The following is a 20,661-nucleotide window of genomic DNA, read 5'->3' on the forward strand; positions in this document are numbered from 1 at the left end:
ATGCGCATAAATTGGCTTAATGGTATATTATCAATCCATGTTCTTTTATGATTGCTGGATGATAATAGAAAGCTATTGGTGTCCACTTTTTAAAAAAACGTTTTTGTGTTTATATTTTCACCAGTCCTGGATACCAAACTGAGGTCTAGGAAATCTATCTGATTTGAATTAGTTTCAGAAGTAAATTTTAAATTAAAATCATTTGAATTCAGATAGATCTTGAATAATTCCAAAGTATCCTCATCACCCTCCCAGATGCACAAGACATCATCGATATATCTCTGCCATATAATAACCCTATCCGCAAATGGGTTATTATGCCATATAAAGTTATCCTCCCATATCCCCATGTATATGTTGGCATAACTGGGGGAAAAACGCGTCCCCATGGCCGTGCCACACAACTGTAAGTAAAACTGATTTAAAAATAGAAAATAGTTGTGTGACAGAATAAAACTAATGGCGTCGATAATAAAATCACAATTTAATGGGTGGAGTTCTGTATCTTTTGATAAAATCTCCTTAATTGCGTCAATCCCTTTATCATGGGGAATGCATGTATAAAGGGATTGAACATCAAATGTTGCCCATCTTTAGCCGTCTTGCCATTTTATTGTTTTTACCAGATTCAAGACGGCAGTAGTATCTTTAATGTATGATGGTAGTACTTTCACATATTTTTGTAGAAAAAAGTCTACGTACTGTGACAAATTTGATGTTAAGGACCCAATTCCGGAGATTATAGGTCTACCCGGTGGATCGATTGATGTCTTGTGTATCTTGGGAAGATGATAATATACTGGTATAGTGGGAGATAAAACATTTAAAAATTGATATTCAGATTTGTTTAAAACCGTGGACATCAAAGCTTCATCGAGAAGGCTCTGTAGTTCAGAGACAAAGCGTTTCGTAGGATCTTGGCTGAGTCTACTATAACTAACAGAATTGTTCTGGAGGACAACTCCTCCACCCTTATCTGCTTGCCTTATGACCAGATTTTTCATATCCTGTAATTCTTTAAGTGCTAAATGTTCCCTATAACTGAGGTTATGTGGAATATCTGATGACTTAAAATTCTTCACCAGTGATGTGAACTCATTGTTCACTATGTTAAAAAACGAATCAATAAAACTCCCTTTGCTGTGTGCAGGGTAAAACCTAGAAGGTGGCTTGAACCTACTGTGTTGGCATAAAGTCAGGTGGTTTATTTAGTGCAGACATCATCTCGCAAGTTTTTGTAATAAAGAATAGCATCACAATTTCACTGGAAACCACATTTAACCATGAGTCATATGCAAATGAACACGAATACAAGCCACAATCATATGGTACTTAGGAAACGTGTAATAGTTGGTTCAATGTTCTAAGCAATGTCTTATCTCGAGTTACTTCTGGTTTAAACTTTATTATATGCAAGACTAGTTACAGAGTGGTAATTTTAAAAGTTACAAATTAGATTGTAATAAACCTCCACTTTTTTTGTGTATTGACACCACTCTTTCACAACTCGGTAACTTTGTAGAAAGGTGTGGCACATATAACCTTAGCATTGCTGAGTAGCAATTTGTAAACATGACTGAGGCCGTGTGTGTGTATGTGTTATTAGCTTCAAAACAAAGTTCACTGCCTTGGAATTCCACATGTTTGTTGATGACAACATGGTCCATGCTGGAAATGATCTTGAGAAAGGTCTATATGTACGACCAGAACATTGACTAAATGAACATTTTTATTATTATTGAAAAGCCCATGAGCACACTGATGTATATGCCTAGGACCCTGCAAAGCACTTGTGGCACTTTGTCATCCTACAGTTATCATTAGTGCCCCATTTCCAAAGACTAATGTTTTGGTGAAAACCTGCCCAAGGTCTTATCTGCGTAGAAAGCCGCTACCTGTTGGGTTGGTAGACAGTTTTAAATGATCGAGCGGAGGAGCTATGGGGGACGCTGGACACTTTGGGGATACTGGAAGAGGAGAGGAGGTACAGGGGTTATTGCACTGTAGGAGTCAGTCAGCGCAATCAATCAAGGATTAACGCTGCAGGGGTCCCCTTCAGAAGCATGGACCCCAGCAGCCCGATCCCGTCCGACAATGTCTCCGGCACCGCAGACTTTTGCTTATTTGCCCGTGGTGCCAGGGACAGTAATTCTTGTTACATCTGCAAATATTTTTCATAGAAAACTGGGGCCATAGACTCTGCAAGTAGATCTTGATAGCTCTTTGTTGGTTGGCATAATATAAGAATATATATATATATTCCTATAGGGAACCATGTTAAAAATGGTTTTTGAGGCAAAAAGTGACACTGTGTGCTCATTTGCATGTCATTTCCCAGAATCCCTTGCTGCAGTGGAAGTGCTGTGTGCTGGGTGATAATGGGGAAAGGCGGGGTTGCAGACCTGCCAAAGACATGCAGATGAGCATACAGTTATATTTGCATATTTGCTTTCCTGTGGAGGGTTTTTGTCACTTTTTTTACTCACCATAACTTAACTCAGTAATATATATATATATATATATATATATATATATATATATATATATATATATATATATATATATATATATATATATATATGTAAATATATATATATATATTTTACAGCAACAACCCCTATACCCCCCTAACATACACATATATGTACATCAATGATACTAGAGGCCGACGGGGGCCCTTGGGTGTTCCCCGCAGGCCTGCAGTACCAATTCAGTGCACCCCTTAAAAAATTACAACACATAAATACACCATCCTTAACAGTATAGTAATGTGCAAAATTACTATTATCCACATATGGATAATAGTGAATTTGCCCATTTAAAATATATAAAGAACAATAAATACAATAAATACATCTTGTACTCACACATGTCCGGCTGACACGATGAAGGCCATCCTCATCTTCATCACCGTCCATGCCCCATCCGATGCTGCAAAACATGACCAAGAATTAAAAAAAAACAATGTAATGTCCCCTAACCCCTTAATCACCATAGCGGTTATTAACCGCTACAGTCATTAAGTAGTTAACCCACCCTCACCCACCACTTGGGAGGCCTACATACCCTCCCCCACTACCCTTCCCCTACCCCGTGAGGCCTAACCACCCTCACACTCTACCCAGCCGGGAGGCCTACCCACATACCCTTGGGGCCAATACCCCCTTCCTCCACCCTCAGTACCCACAAGAAAAACAATACACAGCCCCACAATAAACATTATTATATTTATTAAATACATAACCCACCCCCTGTGCCCCACCATAAGTACATGATTTATTATTTTATATATAGGGTTAATACCCCAGGCCCACGGGAGTCCCTGGTGGGCCTGATGGCTCACCTCACAGACCTACAGTAGCCCAGCACCATGTTTCAAACAGGGTCTGGAGGCCTGTTGGTGGTCCCCGCCAGGCACCATGGTCCACCAGATGGTCTCCGCGGGTCACCATGGGCCACAATGGGGTCTCCACGGTAGGCCAGCGGATGTCTGGGGGGCCCCGGGTCAGACGAACAGATGTCTGAGGGGCCTCGGGTGGTTCCCACGGGGGTCCCAACTCTGATTGGCTCTAATACCATGTGACAGGCATTCAATGACGTCACATCCGTTCTCCCCAAAGCCTCTGTCACATAGTCTACTAGAGCCAACCAGAGTAGGGATGTAGTTCCCACGCTCTGATTGGCTACCGGGTACACCTTCTCAGCTTTTTTTTGTTTATCTTAGGCATTATAAGGGGCTATAAACTGATACGAACACTGATCCGTACCTCTTAGCATTACATTTTGTCTTTTTCTTTTGTTGAGTAGCTACCATTGCTGGTAATTATTTTTCTTTTGGAGGAATAATATTAGTCATATAATTATATATATACGATTCAGTCTGCTTATCACCTGTTCATTTTAAACAGGTTTTTTTTTTTTAACTCACACTATTAGTGCTGCACCCAAGGGCTAGTAACTATTCATTGTGACTTATTTAAGTCTCATCATTTAGTTGGAGTATTGGCACTCATTACTTAGTTACACCTTGGGTTTCAGTTTTTGTTATTTATGTACACACTGTTCGTCTTGTTGTATGTGTTTTGATCACCATAGTGACTTACTCACTTTGTTATATTTTACTTTAATATCATTAAAATTTATCTTAAATAACTAATCATACCATCCGCAACATATCGAGTGCTTGCAATAGGGTTTGCTTTCTTTAGTTTCCATTACTTATCCCTTATTCCCTTTGCACCTTTATGTATTATCATTTATTTTTATTAGGCTGAAGCGAGAGTTGTTCCCTCCCCTTCTCCCTTTCCCTTCCTCTCTCCCCCTCCCCTCTACTTTACATTTATTTGTATATTGGTTCATCATGTGTGTGTATGTATGTATATATATATATATGTGTGTGTGTGTGTGTGTGTGTGTGTGTATATATATATATATATATATATATATATATATATATATATATATATATATATATATGTGTGTGTGTGTGTGTATATATATATAGTTGCAATGATGAAGCCACTGTATAAATGAATGGGTGAAGGGTGGGTATCGGGCCAGGGTGGCTTAACCCCTTAATTACCTTTGCGGTTATTATCCGATAAGGTGATTAAGGGGTTAATTGATCTCAGAATGTAATTGCAATGCTGTCGAGGGGGCTTCTTATTGATGAGGTCAGTAGAACTTTAGTTACTTTATTATGTACTTAATGTGTTTAATAATGGGCAGATAATCTATTATCCTTATCTGGATAATAGTTATTTTGCACATTATTGTACTGTATGTGTTGTGGGGGGGGGGGGGGGCATTGATGTATTTAATGTATAGGACATGTTTATTTTTCATCATTTTTCATTATTTTTCATTCATTTTCATGAATGGGGAACAGGGTTGGTTCCTTTTGGTCTGCGGGATACCTCTGGAGACCACCTGAGGTATCCTCTGGCTTCTCACGGGTACCAGGCTGCCGGGTCCACGGGGGACACCTGCGGGGAAGAACCGGTGGCCCCACATCTGTGGGGTCACCGTGAACCCGTAGGGACCACCCGTGGGTCCCCAGACCCCCGTGGGAACCACCCGAGGCCCCTCAGACACCTGTGGGTCTGACCCGGGGCCCCCCAAACATCCGCGGGCCTACCGTGGAGACCCCATTGTGGTCCACGGTGACCCGCGGAGACCACCTGGTGGATCATGGCACCTGGCAGGAACCACCAACAGGCCTCCAGACCCTGTTTGAAACATGGTGCTGGGCTACTGTAGGTCTGTGAGGTGACCCGTCAGGCCCACGGGGCTCCCGTGGACCTGGGGTATTAACCCTGTATGTAAAATAATAAATCATGTATTTATGGGGGGGGCACAGGGGGTGGGTTATGTATTTAATAAATATAATGATGTTTATTGTGGGGCTGTGTATTGTTTTTATTGTGGGTATTGTGGGTGGGGGAAGGGGGTATTGGCCCCAAGGGTATGTGGGTAGGCCTCCCGACTGAGTATTGGGTGAGAGAGGGTGGTTAGGCCTCACGGGGTGGGGGGTAGTGGGGGAGGGTATGTAGGCCTCTCGAGTGGTGGGTGAGGGTGGGTTAACCCCTTAATGATTATAGCGGTTAATAACCGCTATGGTGATTAAGGGGTTAGGGGACATTACATTGGCTGTTTTTATTCTTGTGTGTGTTTTGCAGCATCGGAGGAGGGCATGAACGGTGATGAAGAGGAGGATGGCCTTCATCGTGGCAGCCGGACATGTTTGAGTGCTATATGTATTTATTGTATTTATTGTACTTTATGTATTTTAAATGGGCAAATTCACTATTATCCATATGTGGATAATAGTAATTTTGCACATTACTATACTGTATGTGTTAAGGGTGGTGTATTTATGTGTAATTGTAATTACAGGGGGCTGTAACTCGGGAAGCAGGGGGTCCCTGGCCCACAAATCAATGCGGTTCAGCTCAGGGGAGCCCCTGCTCACAGTACACTATTATTAAAAATACATTCATGCTGCTTCGCTACCAATTTAAAGGCAAGACTGGAAAGGTGAACTTTGCGCCTAGACTCTAGTGCTCAAAGAACTAGATTGGTGATCACTAGAGTCTAGGCGCAAAGTTCACCTTTCCAGTCTTGCCTTTAAATTCTTCATGGACAAGCTACCCAGCTATCTGAACAAGCTCCTCACCCCTACCACTTGCAGCACTTATCACCTGAGATCAGACTCCAAAAGACTGTTCATGGTCCCAAGGCTCAACAAAGTATCTGGACGTTCCTCCTTCTCCTACCGTGCACCCCAAAACTGGAACAACCTACCGGAGACTCTCACATCCACCACCAGTTTAAGTTCTTTCAAATCTAAGGCTGTCTCACATTTTAATCTGGTCTGTAACTGTTTCATACGCCCATAATATATATTTTCTTTAACTGTGCACGCAATGTCTTGTATATAATGTATACCCTGTTCATTTATGTAACTGAATTTGTAACCATGTATTATTTGTTTTACTCTGTGCCCAGGACATACTTGAAAACGAGAGGTAACTCTCAATGTATTACTTCCTGGTAAAATATTTTATAAATAAATAAATAATTAATAGCAGATAGCCGCAAAGGTAAGGAATGAGTGTTTATTGATATGTGTGTTTTATTCATAGTGTAGATGTGCAGAGGGTCTCCGGAGCTAAACCGCTTTGGTTTTAGGTCCGGGGACACCCTGCTTCCCAAGATACAGGCCCCTTTATGGGGTGCCGGTATCCCTCTGCTTTGTTTACATTCCGCAGTCACGTGATCGGGACATTTAAATGCAGAGGGATACCGGCACCTCATAAAGGGGCCTATATCTCGGGAAGCAGGGGGTCCCCGGACCTGAAACCAATGCGGTTCAGCTCCGGAGACCCCCTGCACATGTACACTATGAATAAAATTGTATTTAAAATAATTTTTAATGTGCCGATGTTTGCGCAGAGAGAGCGGCGGATCTCTCTCTGCTGCAGACACATCTGGGCAGGGGACGGCTTCTCGGCAGCTTCTCGCCAGGCAGCCTGTCTCGCCACCAGTTACTCGCCATTTTTTCTAATGGTGGTGGCGCATTCATTCGCCAGGGATTGGGCCCTTCCTGCATACAGCGAGGGCAACACGCCAAAAACATTGCGAATTCAAACCCCTGGTGAATGCAATTTTCCGCTGCTTAGTGCATAGACCCCTTGGTGTTAAAAAGCACCAATAAAGAATGTCATTACTAAAAAAGGAAAGATATAACAAAGCCAATACTGCAAATAACTCGCAATAAATATGGTGTAAAAATACAAACACTAAATGACATCCTATACAGCCTTGCAGAGGGCAAAACACAGTACAGTACTTTGGAACAAAAATTAGATTAGAGAAAGCAAGTCAGGTCAAAATCGTCATTGAGGTCACTTGCTTGTAGACTTTTTAACGTGAAGATCAAACAGGCCTCACAATGTAAAAGTAATCTGTCAATATCACCTTGGCCTAATGGGGAGATCTGTTCAATGCCCATGAAACCATGGATGAAACATTGTTCCTGTATTCTTTACTTGATGTTACTACGGTGTTCAATGAAACGTGTTTGGAGTTGTTGTGTCGTAAATATAGCCCCAGGGACATTGTAATACATGTATCAGATGGGAGGTTTCACATGTAATTCTTTGTTGAATTTGTAATTTGCTACCATCAATAGTGTGATGAAAAGTATCACCTACAATTAGTGAGTTACACCCTTTACATTTAAAACAACCTAGTTTCTTGTGGCTTAAAAATGTACAACTTCATATTTCTCTTGCTGATCTGCCTTTATTAATGTCACGCATATTTCTGCCTCTCCTGTATGCAAACATGGGTTTAGCAGTGCACAAGGGGCCTAATATGGGATCAGCTGCAGAATGGGTGAATATTTCAATCATTTATGTTCAAGAATTTTTTTAGCTGTAGGCAAATCTAATGCAAAAAGAAAGCGATTAGCAGTAGCCTTGTTTATACCTTTGTATGTACTGTATATGCCCTGGACATGCAGCTATAAATATCAATTAGATTGTAAGCTCTTCGGAGCAGAGACTCCCTTTCCGAAATGTTACTTTTATGTCTGAAGCATTTATTCCCATGATCTGTTATTTGTATTATTTGTTATTTATATGATTGTCATGTATGTTACTACTGTGAAGCACTATGTACATGTAGCCCATCGACCCCTCACCCCCAACCTCATATCAGGTACCCTCGTATGTTTCATGGTCTGGCTACCTGTCTGTATGTGGTGCGTACCTGCTGGCAACAGGAGGGCCTGAGTCTCCCGCGATGACATGGGGGACAACAGGACAGGTCTCTGGGGTGGATGCCTTCGTTCTCCTCAATGGTACAGCGCCTCCATCTGTAGTAGGCCTCAGGGATACGGGGTGGAATCCCTACTGCAGAATCCCCTCCCAGGGATGAGAGATTCCAATCTCACACTCTGTCTCTTTAAGTAAAACTCTTTATTGCTTCACAGCAGCAGTAGCAGCAGTAAATCAGGAACAGACAGTATACAGCCAGTCAGCTGTACTCCTTCAGGATGTCCCTGCCTCCACTCTGGGCCTCAGGGGCATCCAGAGTGGGGCTAGCTCTTCCCTCACCCCCTAAGCATGGTGAGAGGTATTTGGTCCACCTATCTATCAACTCTACTCATCAGGCTCTAACCTTCTGTCTCACTCTAAAAATACACACACTAACATGAAGTGCACCTCTTTATGGTTTCAGCAGGCACCGCTCCTGTGTCTCTTGATTGACCTACCTTCACCATTTCAGGGCAAGTGCTTGAGGTGGGGAAAACCCATGATAACTCCTTGCAACCCTGCCCTTAAGAGGGATTACTGCGCAGGGGGAGAATAGAAATATAGCCTATAACCTTACCAGGGCTACACTCTCCCTCAGGTGGAATCCAATGGTCCCCACTTGGACCTAATATGCTGGGCCATCCTGCAGGTGAACAACCTGTGAAAACACAACAATGAAATTAATACATTGCATCCCAGACTGTAACAACCAGATGGTGACTTACAGCGGGAAACTCCCAACATGGAGAACCCATAACTCAGTAATAATGGCGGGGATCAGGCTTCCTTATTTCCCATCCATTATGATCGACAACCCTAACAAAGAAGGGTTGAAGAGGCCCATTCTCCGGCCTGTACACTATCTTGTGTTTGTACATGTTCCTGCCTGTACTCCAAACTCTCATCAAGGAACAGATCTTGTCTTCCTTCAGATAAGCAGAGTTACCACACTTAATGCGTAGGTACTCAATGACGGCATCTCTGAGCCAGGTGTCTCTCTGATCCTCTATCTCCTGCATGATTGGCTCTGGTACGTACGGGAACTCATACCCATGAGACTGTCTGTATCTCGCCACTATGACTCTATCTGCTCTGCTTAACTTGGTAAGTTTCCGGTTCCCAGTCTTTCCTGGCAGTACCCAGTACTTAGGCTCCTCAGGCGCAATGTTATCATATAAGATGGATGAACCTTTGGGTGTACCTACTTTCTGCAAAATCTCTCTCCATCTATTGTCTAGTTCTTCAGCAACCTCCTGCCTGGAGTATTTGCCTACATCCCACCAGTGATCTACTATATCGTTCTTTATTAGCACAAACCTTGTACGGTCCATACCTTCATCATACCCTGTGAATAACGGTGCCCACCACTTTTCTCAGTGCTCATATGAGGATGACACACTCATACATTCCTCTGTATCAGCTCTTGAGGACACACAGATGTCTCTGTCTCAGTAGAGTGCGCTGCCAATCAGTAGAAAACATGGGCATCTTACTCGGCTTACTCCCACTAGGACACGGTGGCATAGAACGTGACGGGGCAGGGGCAGTGGTGCCAGGGGCGGTGACCATAGGATCGCCATAGTTCATCACAGTGTTTCTTAGTCGGGCGAAGCCATGACCAGTAGGTGCTCTCTTACTGTCTCTGGCTGGAGCATGCCCGGCTCCTTGCTTAGCCACTTGTGTCTTGAACTTCTCAAACTCCTCCTCCAGACTGGCTCTCTTCAACGAGGTGATTAAGGCTTCCGGGCCTCGGCTCCATGTCGACCCGGAAGTGACGTTATCATGGGTCGTCGCGGAGTCTCCATCCGCCTCTTGGTCCCGCACCGGAAGTACGTCACTCACCAGAAGAGGCGGCGGTGGACCGTCGGGGTCGTGGACGGGCAGGTAGGCCTCCAGCCTCTCTCTCTCCACATGTTCCTCCTTCACCTGGTGGAAGTAAGGGGGTGGTGGAGTCATCTTACCGCTCCGCTGCCTTGCGATGTTCTGCAGTTCCTTCGGAGCCGTTTCGGGTCCCATCTTCACCACACTGGGAGTCGCCACGGCCGTGGGACTTCTACGTGGTTCAGGCCGCACCAGCGCTCGCCGTCGGGGGGTCTCCAGACTCATCTGCTCTGTCTCTCAGGTAAGTGAACTCTGTCTTTCAAAGCTGGGGTGGTCCGCCGGCCTGCGCATCACCACCGATGACAGGCTGGCTCTCTCATCGTCCGACTAGGATGGCAATGGCACCTCTGCTGGGGAGCCACATCTGGTCCTTGCTGCACCGCCAGTGGTTATAGGTACAAAACGGGCCCGCTCCGGTACCTCCACTGCGGTTTCTCTCTTTTTTGTCGGAGCACATCTTAGTGGCTGAGCCTGGGTCCCTACCGCAGGGGTGATATATGGGACCAGGGCAGTCTTTGCATCTGCCTCCTCCACTTCGATCAGCATTGCTGCAGAGGCCCCTCGCGGGGGTCACAATAGTAGGATATGGCTCGGTAAGCCAGAGGTCGAAAATGCCACACTGTCGGCACCGTGCTGTAGTACTTGGGGCCGGTCCAGGTAACCGGCATTGAATGCACAGGTACCGTAGATACTCACGGCCATCAACTCCACAACCAGGAAGCCTCCTGGAAGCTGATAAGTATTCATGCTTAAGTCAGCCATCTTTTGTGCAGGGGTTGATTCAATCAGCTTGCTTGTTCGACAAGTAGCTCCTTCTCTGTCGCCAGTCAAGCAAGAGCGAGGTTCCTCAGTCTCACTTCCTGCCCCTCCTTCCGCTTGGGAGGACCGTTGTGATTGATTCTGGGGTGGATGCCTTCGTTCTCCTCAATGGTGCAGTGTCTCCATCTGTAGTAGACCCCAGGCATACGGGGTGGAATCCCTACTGCAGAATCCCCTCCCAGGGATGAGAGATTCCAATCTCACACTCTGTCTCTTTAAGTAAAACTCTTTATTGCTTCACAGCAGCAGTAGCAGCAGTAAATCAGGAACAGACAGTATACAGCCAGCCAGCTGTACTCCTTCAGGATGTCCCTGCCTCCATGCTGGGCCTCAGGGGCACCCAGGGTGGGGCTAGCTCTTCCCTCACCCCCTAAGCAGGGTGAGAGGTATTTGGTCCACCTATCTATCAGCTCTACTCATCAGGCTCTAACCTTCTGTCTCACTCTAAAAATACACACACTAACATGAAGTGCACCTCTTTATGGTTTCAGCAGGCACTGCTCCTGTGTCTCTTGATTGACCTACCTTCACCATTTCAGGGCAAGTGCTTTATGGTTTCAGCAGGCATATGAGTAGTTACTTACAGGTAACTGTTTGGTTTGTCCACGTCAGGACAAGGGTATACGCACAGATTTGGGCTGTGGTTCTTACTACGCTGTATACCCTAGCCACTTAGTGTACTCACGCATGATGCGCTACAATTATTTCACCAATTACTACTGTTATTACCGTCTGGTTCCAATCTATATTATTATTTATCATTATTAAAAGGATTTTAAGTCAACCATATTCCAATACACATTGGACCAGTACTTTGCTTCTCACTGCATATGAACGGCTGATTTATGTACCATCCCCCCACAGACACAGAGTGCATTTCTTAGGGACTTATCCAGACGGCAGTGTCTCTGCTCCATCTGGTGTTTCTTCTCCTATTGTACTATCCTTAAAACACACAAAAACTATGAAAAGGTAAGACTTCTCAGTAGATTTGGAAGGTGATAACTGGATACATATAACAATGCATGTTATATCAGTGGGTCTACGATAAATACCTGTTAGCCATTTGTTGTCTTTTTTAGTGAATGATAAATCCAAAAACGGGATATTTGTACAACTCCAGCTGCAAGTGAAACGTATTGGAGAGTTAGTTGTGTTTAAGTAAGTTATAAGTCTTCCAATAGTTTACTGACCCTCTTCAGGATCATGAACATATTATCTATATAGCGCCACCATACACTAACATATTGAACGGCATTGAATTGTAATCAATATCCGTGATGGCAGTGGCAGCATGATATGCCCAAACAAAGATTATGCCTGCTTGCTGCCTCTAACAGTCAAGATGGCGACCTACTGCAAGGCTTGGAATATGGCATGAGGGCTATTTATGTGTGCTGTGTAATTTAGTGTTTGATTGAACTTTATTTATGTTTTCTGTGTGAATCATTGTATGCCTGGGCCAGTAGTATCAATGGCTGCGTACCGGGCATACGAGTCAGAGGGCTATCTTTTGTGTGAGACCAGGTCCCTTGGTGGGGCCAGGTGCTCCCCTGGTGTGGAACCAGGTGCTCTCTAGCTAGAAGCTAGGGACAATGGGAGGCTAGGAAAGGATGCGCCCACCTGCTGGGAGAGTACATACTCCAATGCCGGAGCATTGTTCTTTCCCTGGCACTGAGGTGTCTAACCTTGTGGGAGGCCTGCAACTGAATTGGGGAACTGGGTCCTAGTCCCAACGACCAGATTTCCATTGGTTAGTTCCAATTTCCCACTCTCCCAGGGCCATCCTTCATCACTGGCTCCACCCTGCTCCTGAGTGGTCCATTCCGGGAAACCCCCCTGAATTCCTTTTGGCTCCATGGAGTACTGGGCTCCGATGATTGGTCGCCCCCTGGTTCTTCATGTTTCCAAATTGAGGCCAGCAAAGTGTAAAAGCCGAAACCAATCAGAGCTCCAGGGTTGTTCATTGTTGGTCTCAGTGTCTACAGACCAATGGTAGCGTGAACTGTGTGGACCTGGGGCAGACTTCCCTGATACCTGGGAACCACAATGGACTACTGAGGTGTCATCCAGAGTACCTCTGTATACTCCGTTTTGTAACGTATTGACTTTGTTTTTGTACATATGCTTCACAGTTTGCTCTGGCCGAATAAACTTTAGTTTAGTTTAACGTTTGCGTTCGGCCTGGAATTTGCAATCCTAAGTAGTCTGGTCTACCTCGTACCGTGACAATATTGGATCTTCCATAAAAAGATTTATGTAGGATGGTGCCACATTGTACCCATTGCAGTGCCTTGTAATTGTAAATAGAAATAATGTTCGAATTTAAAAACAATGTATGCAGAATAAAATCAAGTAATAAAATAAAAAAGTCAGCCAATGGTTGTCCTTTATGGAAGGTTTCAAGTTTAGAGCAAATCACTTGAATTACATTCTAGCGGTGGAAACAGCCTCCAGATGGACAAGGGGGAGGGACTTTGGTGGGGGGTATAAATATTGGTATGTATTAATTTTCCTGTACCCCTGATGAAGTGTTACTGGATATGAGTTTATACACCAATCTAGCTACCAGAGTCTCTGCTCAAGCTTCTCTCACCTATTAAAGATAATGTATAATCTTATAGACACGTGCTGTGTAATAGTGATATAAAGGCGCTAACTCTATTAGTGTTCACATATTACACAGTGAATGATATTAAAATCAAATGATATATAACAGTGAAAACGTGATAAATAACGTGAAAAGTTAAATTAAAACCCCCTGCTCAAACTCAGCTGGTAGGGACTGGTTCCACTAGTCCCACAATTCGTCGATATCCGTTTGCAATCCAGGGGGAGCATGAAAGGGAAATAAAACAAAATACAATCTAAGTGCAGACAGTTTGATAACTTCTAGACTAATTCAGTGGTAAATCTTGGCTCGTATGTGTGACATACTTACAAGATGTAAGTCAAAAACGGGCAGTGTGACACAATGGTCTATGCAGGGAGGACTTCTAATCCAATGAATTATGGAGACTTCCACTCTCAGCAAAGCAGCGGTGTATATAAAAGAGAAAAGATATCCATAGTGCAGACCAATCATAAAAAACGTGACTTTATGGGGTTTTAAAAATGAACACTTACAATAAAAACATGTAAATCATGCGTGTATCACAATACTGTGACTGAGGAAAGATTGCTGTTAGCTTCAGGCTCACCCACCACCTCCGGTTTATGGACCTTGCGTGGGACGCCGTTGCATGGGACTCTCCACCTCCTAGGATCCCTCTGGGGTGTACTGGTCTCGTCAGCTCTGTTCCTCGTGTAGGACGCCGCTCTGCTCTTTGCCTGGAGCTCCCTCTCAGGTGGGCTGTCCTGTCCCCTCCGGTTGGCTCCGATACGTCACTTCCGGTAGTGGGTCTGCAATCTCTGACACAGCTTCTCTCCTCCTCTGGGCGGCTACCACTCTACGCGTTTCGCCAATACGGTGCGTGGCTTCCTCAGGAGTGTACCGCCCCCTACTCCTCAGTATCTTAATATACCCTGCACACCATTTTGAGCTCTGCCGCCGTCTCCACCGAGCAGCCCAGCTGTCTGGCCAGATCCAGGCAAAGAGCAGAGCGGCGTCCTACACGAGGAACAGAGCTGACGGGACCAGTACACCCCAGAGGGATCCTAGGAGGTGGAGAGTCCCATGCAGCGGCGTCCCACGCACGGTCCATAAACCGGAGGTGGTGGGTGAGCCAGAAGCTAACAGCAATCTTTCCTCGGTCACAGTATTGTGATACACGCATGATTTACATGTTTTTATTGTAAGTGTTCATTTTTAAAACCCCATAAAGTCACGTTTTTTATGATTGGTCTGCACTATGGATATCTTTTCTCTTTTATATACACCGCTGCTTTGCTGAGAGTGGAAGTCTCCATAATTCATTGGATTAGAAGTCCTCCCTGCATAGACCATTGTGTCACACTGCCCGTTTTTGACTTACATCTTGTAAGTAGGCCACACATATGAGCCAAGATTTACCACTGAATTAGTCTAGAAGTTATCAAACTGTCTGCACTTAGATTGTATTTTGTTTTATTTCCCTTTCATGCTCCCCCTGGATTGCAAACGGATAATCTTATAGACATCCAGAAATACATCACACATCTTACATAAACATTTCTAATCCGTTCCCTCTCACCAGGGTGCACATTCTGACTTTAATAACTTTCCTGTGATCCCGATAGGACAAGTCATGGAAACTTATCTTATCCATTGAGCATTTCCGTTTTGCTTTCACACACAGTAGCATGACAACAATGCCTATCTGGCTCTTCAGTAACGACTGGAATGCAGCAGGGTAGAAATATGGTGCATTGCTATTGGGGTACACCATAAATGTTGCTTGGATGCATTGCAATATGGGTATGTCATCAATGGTGCTAAGGCGCATTGCAACTGGGTTATGCCATAAATGTTTCTAGGGTAAATCGCTAATTAGGTGCGCTGTCCATGTGCGGAAAGGCCATCTCCAGTGTAGCTTTCAACAGTCCCAAACAGGTAAACTTATAACTAAGGTGTCTGACCCCACTATGAATCGGAGTAATCCATGAGACACTTTTGAGGGAAATCCCAAACACTAGCTTTTATAACATTATCACAAAGCAGGTCCATATCCTGGGGCCTACTCACTGAGTTAGAGCACAACATAGAGAGTAAGCCTTTACGCTAAGGCCCCGCTCCCTCAGTCAGCGCACCCGCACTGCAGACAGGCGGGGCGCTGACAGACACAGACCGCGATATGCGGTCTGTAGGGAGCCGGAGTGGGAGGGAGGCGGGAGTGGGAGGGAGGGGGGTGGGAGTGGGAGGGAGGGGGCGGGATCTGGTTGTGGTACCATCCACCCCCCCACACATATACACATACATACACACACACACACACACACATATATATACATATACACACACATATACACATACACACACATACATACACACACACATACATACACACTCACACACTTTAACCCGCAGCTCCTTCCCTGCTACCCGCCCAAGGCGCCTCCCATCTAGCTCCTTCCCTCCCCTCCTCCCCATTGGCTGACTCGCGTACCACATGACGCGTCAGCGCCGAAATTCACAAGATTCTTGCAGCATCGGCCGGCTGACGCGTCACATTACGTAGTCAGCCCTGCCGGAAGGAGGCAGCGGGTGCAGGGACCATTCGGACAGGGGTCTGGTGGTTCGTGGTACAGCCTTAACTGTAACTCCAGCCTTTTCCTCTTTTAAACTTTTAAACCCTTACAGAGTCCCTTGTAGTCAGTTGCCTGTTCTCCTGTTGCAGTGCCTTTCCATGCTGGCTCTTTTAGGTTCCTCAGGACCCTCATGTCTCTTACATCTTCTCTCTGATAATCTTCCAGGGCTGCCTTTCCCACAAGGAGAAAACAAAGAGACAGATTAACCATATGACCTGTGTTTCAAGGGTTGAAGACCTGTCACACTACCCTGTACTGCAGTGCCTTGCTGTTTGCTTCTGTCCCTCTGTAATGACACTGTGAAGACAAGCATCTTACCAGTAACTGTCTCTTCCTGATGACAAGTTGTTACCCTGAAGCCTGTTACGTTGCAATGAATCACAACACTCACAAGAAATCCAAGATCTGTTCATTATTCTCCTTTAATTACCTTTCCAGAAGTATTTATAATATAATTGTGCTGCCTTAGGAACAGTGACTTTCCCTACGCCATGTGGGATTACATTGGAATTCTAATCCGCATCCCTGCTTTATAGATAATGATGTTTCTGGTAAGTCACCCCTTATCTAAAATAATATAATGAAATAAAATGTAATAAGAAATAAATGCAAGAAAAAATCAATGAATACAGGTTAGCTCAGAGTATTTTTGGGAAACCACTTTGAAAGTAATTTTAATAATATCTGCAAAATTGTATTTCAGCATTAGTTCTTTCAAATGAATAAGATTATTTCTGTCTGACAAATGAACATGTTGATACTGGAAAAGCAAAGGAAATTTGGCAAGTAATGGAAACTGCACATTGGTAGAGGCATTGACTCTTGTCTTTGGAATGCATGAAATCTCTATAAAGCTGTTATCATTGGTGTGCCACTGATTTATTGAGTAAGCTATGACAGACACTTTCATAATACTTCTCTTTCTACGCCTATATTTATGTATATTTACATATTTAACTGCCAGAAAAAATACGCACAAGCACAAATCGCTCATAGGGCCCTATTCTCGTCGCTCTGAAGTATGACAAACCGCTTCTAAAGTGCACTTTATAAATGGATTGGCATGCTTTGCTATTCTGTAAACCCTAATCGCATGTCCAAACCACGTCTAAGCAGTTTTTTAAAAGCGATTTCACTCCGGCCCTACAATCCAATCGATCTGTCAAAAAGCCTCAAACCCGCTTTTTGCCTCCCAGCTACATTATGCAAACCACTTCTAAAAACTCAATTATTTTGTAACACCACCGAAAGAAAGAGTGGTGAGATTGGTATTGCAAGTTACATCCAGAGCCCGAAATATGGCCTTGGCTGAGAAAGCAAAACCCATAATAAATCGGACGGGGGTTTGAGTTAGCACCACCTCAGGTCATTCCGCTTCTAAAGTAAGTGCAATCCATACGTTTTGGCTGTTAAACCGGGCGGTTTGTCACTTTTTGTAGAAGCGGTTTAGAAGAAGAGATTTGTAATAGAGAATACTGCTTTTTTTTACATTTAATTCCGCTTCTTGTGAACAGGCAAAACCATGCGGTTTGGCAATGACAACTTTGCAGCTCCTATAATAAGCACCATAGGGGGCTATGCACTAAGCTCCGTTAAGTCACTTTTAGAGCGCAAAGTGCTCTTCGATCGTGATTTTTGGCTCAACCCGATGCACTAAGCAACGCAAACAGGCACTTTGCGCTCTAAAAGTGACTTTTTTCAGGAATTTTTTCTAAGTCCAACTTTGCTCGATCGCAACCCTGTTTGCGTGAAATTCTGCCCTTAAGCGGGATGCACTAAGCAACACAACCTTAGCAAACGCGAAAGTTGCGTTGATCACAACACGTCAGGTCAGAGTAGACGCAAAGAAATCTGGACTTAGAAAAAATTCTGGGTTTTTTTTTTGCATGCACAAAACCCATACAGCAGGCCGGCGGGTGTCCCCGGCTGACCCTGCGGGGGTCCCCGAGGGAGCCCGGGGGTCGTGCGGGTATCCCCGCGGGTGTCCCGGGTGTGTTGGGGGGTCCGTGACTGTTCGTGGTTCCCTGTTTGCATGTGTGACCAATCGTGTGCCAGACCCAATGACAAGTAACCATACCAATTAATACAAACACATAACACATACAGTACAGTATTGTAGTGTGATAAAATAATATTATCCACATATGCATAATTCTGTCTTTCACTGTTTAACATACATTCAGATGGAGAAAGAAACAACATTTACTCTGAGGGGTACATGGGTGGTCCTGCAAGCTGTCTGGGGGTCCACGGATGTTGGCGTGAATATATCTGTATCCCCTGGACATGATAGTCAACAATTTACATTTAAGGTCACCACATGTTTCCTTGTATTTGTATATCAATGTAATTACATGTATCTTGTAAACTTTATAGTGTTCCATCAAACGTTAGCAGGCGGTTCATTTAAAGGGCAATACTCCCGTCATCACCAAATAAACATATTGCCAATAATCCACCCTTCTGACACAGCTTTACAGTAACAAAACATTATTTATAGAGATGTACTACGTTCATGACTCAACATGTTTGTGAGAAATGTAATAATAGAGTTATTATTTTGTGTCAATTAGTAATATTGTTTCGCAGCATCGCTTACATTGTTTATTTTCGAATGGTGCGTAATTTATGATGACATTACATTTCATTATGTGTGTAACACATCGAAATCACATTACAATGAATTGTACAATTAGTAAAATTAATATGTTCACAATACTAACCAACACACGTGTCATCATTTATAATCATTTCACTAATTAGTCTGCCTATTTAAAGGATAAAAGAAGGCACTTACCTACCACGACGACATGGAACCGCCACCAGATTGCGCTTTTCTGATTTTTTGTGCGAGGAGGAGGAGGGAGATTATGAGAGAGAGGAGAGAGAGGAGAGAGAGGAGAGAGAGGGGAGAGAGGGGAGAGAGGGAAGCGAGGGAGATCCGTGTTGTGAGACATATAGCCCCCCGCAATTTTAGACAAAGAACCTCCCTAGAGGGCTTGACGGAGGAAGAAATTATCAGGCGTTACAGATTGAGCTCAGCGGCTATCTTGGAACTGTATGAAGTTTTAAGAGAAGATTTAGAGCCAACAACAGACAGGAATCATGCAGTGCCTGGCCTTGTTAAAATGCTGAGCTCCTTACATTTTCTTGCTTCGGGCTCATTTCAGACAACTGTGGGCATAGTAGGCAGGGTCTCGCAGTCGGCATTCTCGCGGAAATTTAGCCAGTTTCTATGTGCACTGACTCGACGCTCTAGTGATTATATACATTTCCCTAGTGAGCAAACAGAGTGGCAGGCACTGAAGACTGCATTTTATAATGTAGCTGGGCTACCCAATTTGATGGGTGCTATAGATTGCACACATGTTGCGCTGACCCCACTACGTGAAGAGGAGAGGGATTTTCGGAACAGGAAAAATTACCACTCGCTCAATGTGCAGGTCGTATGTGACGCATACATGAAAATTCTGAGTGTGGTAGCTCACTTCCCAGGTGCCTGCTACGATTCACATATTTTAAAAAACTCGTTAGTGTTTTGCAAATTTGAAGCGGGGGAATTCGAGGAAGGTTGGCTATTGGGTCAGTCAATGTTACATAAACTGCACTTACAACTACATTTAATGTCCAGATTAATGTTTCATTGTGTGTTGCTAAGATTCTAATTAACATCAAATCATTCATTTTTGTTAACTTCTATATGTAATCCATGTCATGCATCGTAATGGTAGATCAGGATTTCATTGTTAGGGCATGTGTTCTATATTATTCACTGTCATGTATTATGAAAAGGCAATACACAATGTTTGGAATTTTCTTACATCTTTTAACCTTTATGTCATTTGACTCTCTTATAGGCGACTCAGGATATGGTAGCCACCCTTGGCTTCTGACCCCACTGGGTAATACTCAAACCCCTACAGAGGAACGATATAATGCCGCACACATATCCACACGCTCGGTGATCGAGAGGACATTTGGAGTGTTGAAAAGTCGTTTTAGGTGTCTTGATAGATCTGGTGGTGAGCTACAGTATTCGCAAGCGAAGATTGGTGACATAGTGATTTGTTGTTGCATTCTGCACAACATAGCACTATGTCACAATCTTCAAGGCAACATTCGTGATGATTTAGAGGAGGATCCTCTTGTGCCTCCTGCAGGGGTTAGGGACCATACAGCCAGTGGGGTGGAGACTCGCAGGACCTTAATTGCTAATTTTTTCACATGTAAATTTTAACAATACATATCATATAATCTGTCATCATCTCGTTGTGTGTGTAACATTGCATTGTGTGTATAATCTTAGGATGCTGCTCTCTCCAACGAACTGCAAATTTTCTAAGGAATGATCAGAACTTCGGCTGCCTACGGTATGTTTATTTTTAACACCTCTATTCTTGTATCAATCTTCTTT

This window comes from Ascaphus truei, chromosome 1 (genome assembly GCF_040206685.1).
Source record: "Ascaphus truei isolate aAscTru1 chromosome 1, aAscTru1.hap1, whole genome shotgun sequence".
In the NCBI taxonomy this organism is placed as follows: domain Eukaryota; kingdom Metazoa; phylum Chordata; class Amphibia; order Anura; family Ascaphidae; genus Ascaphus; species Ascaphus truei.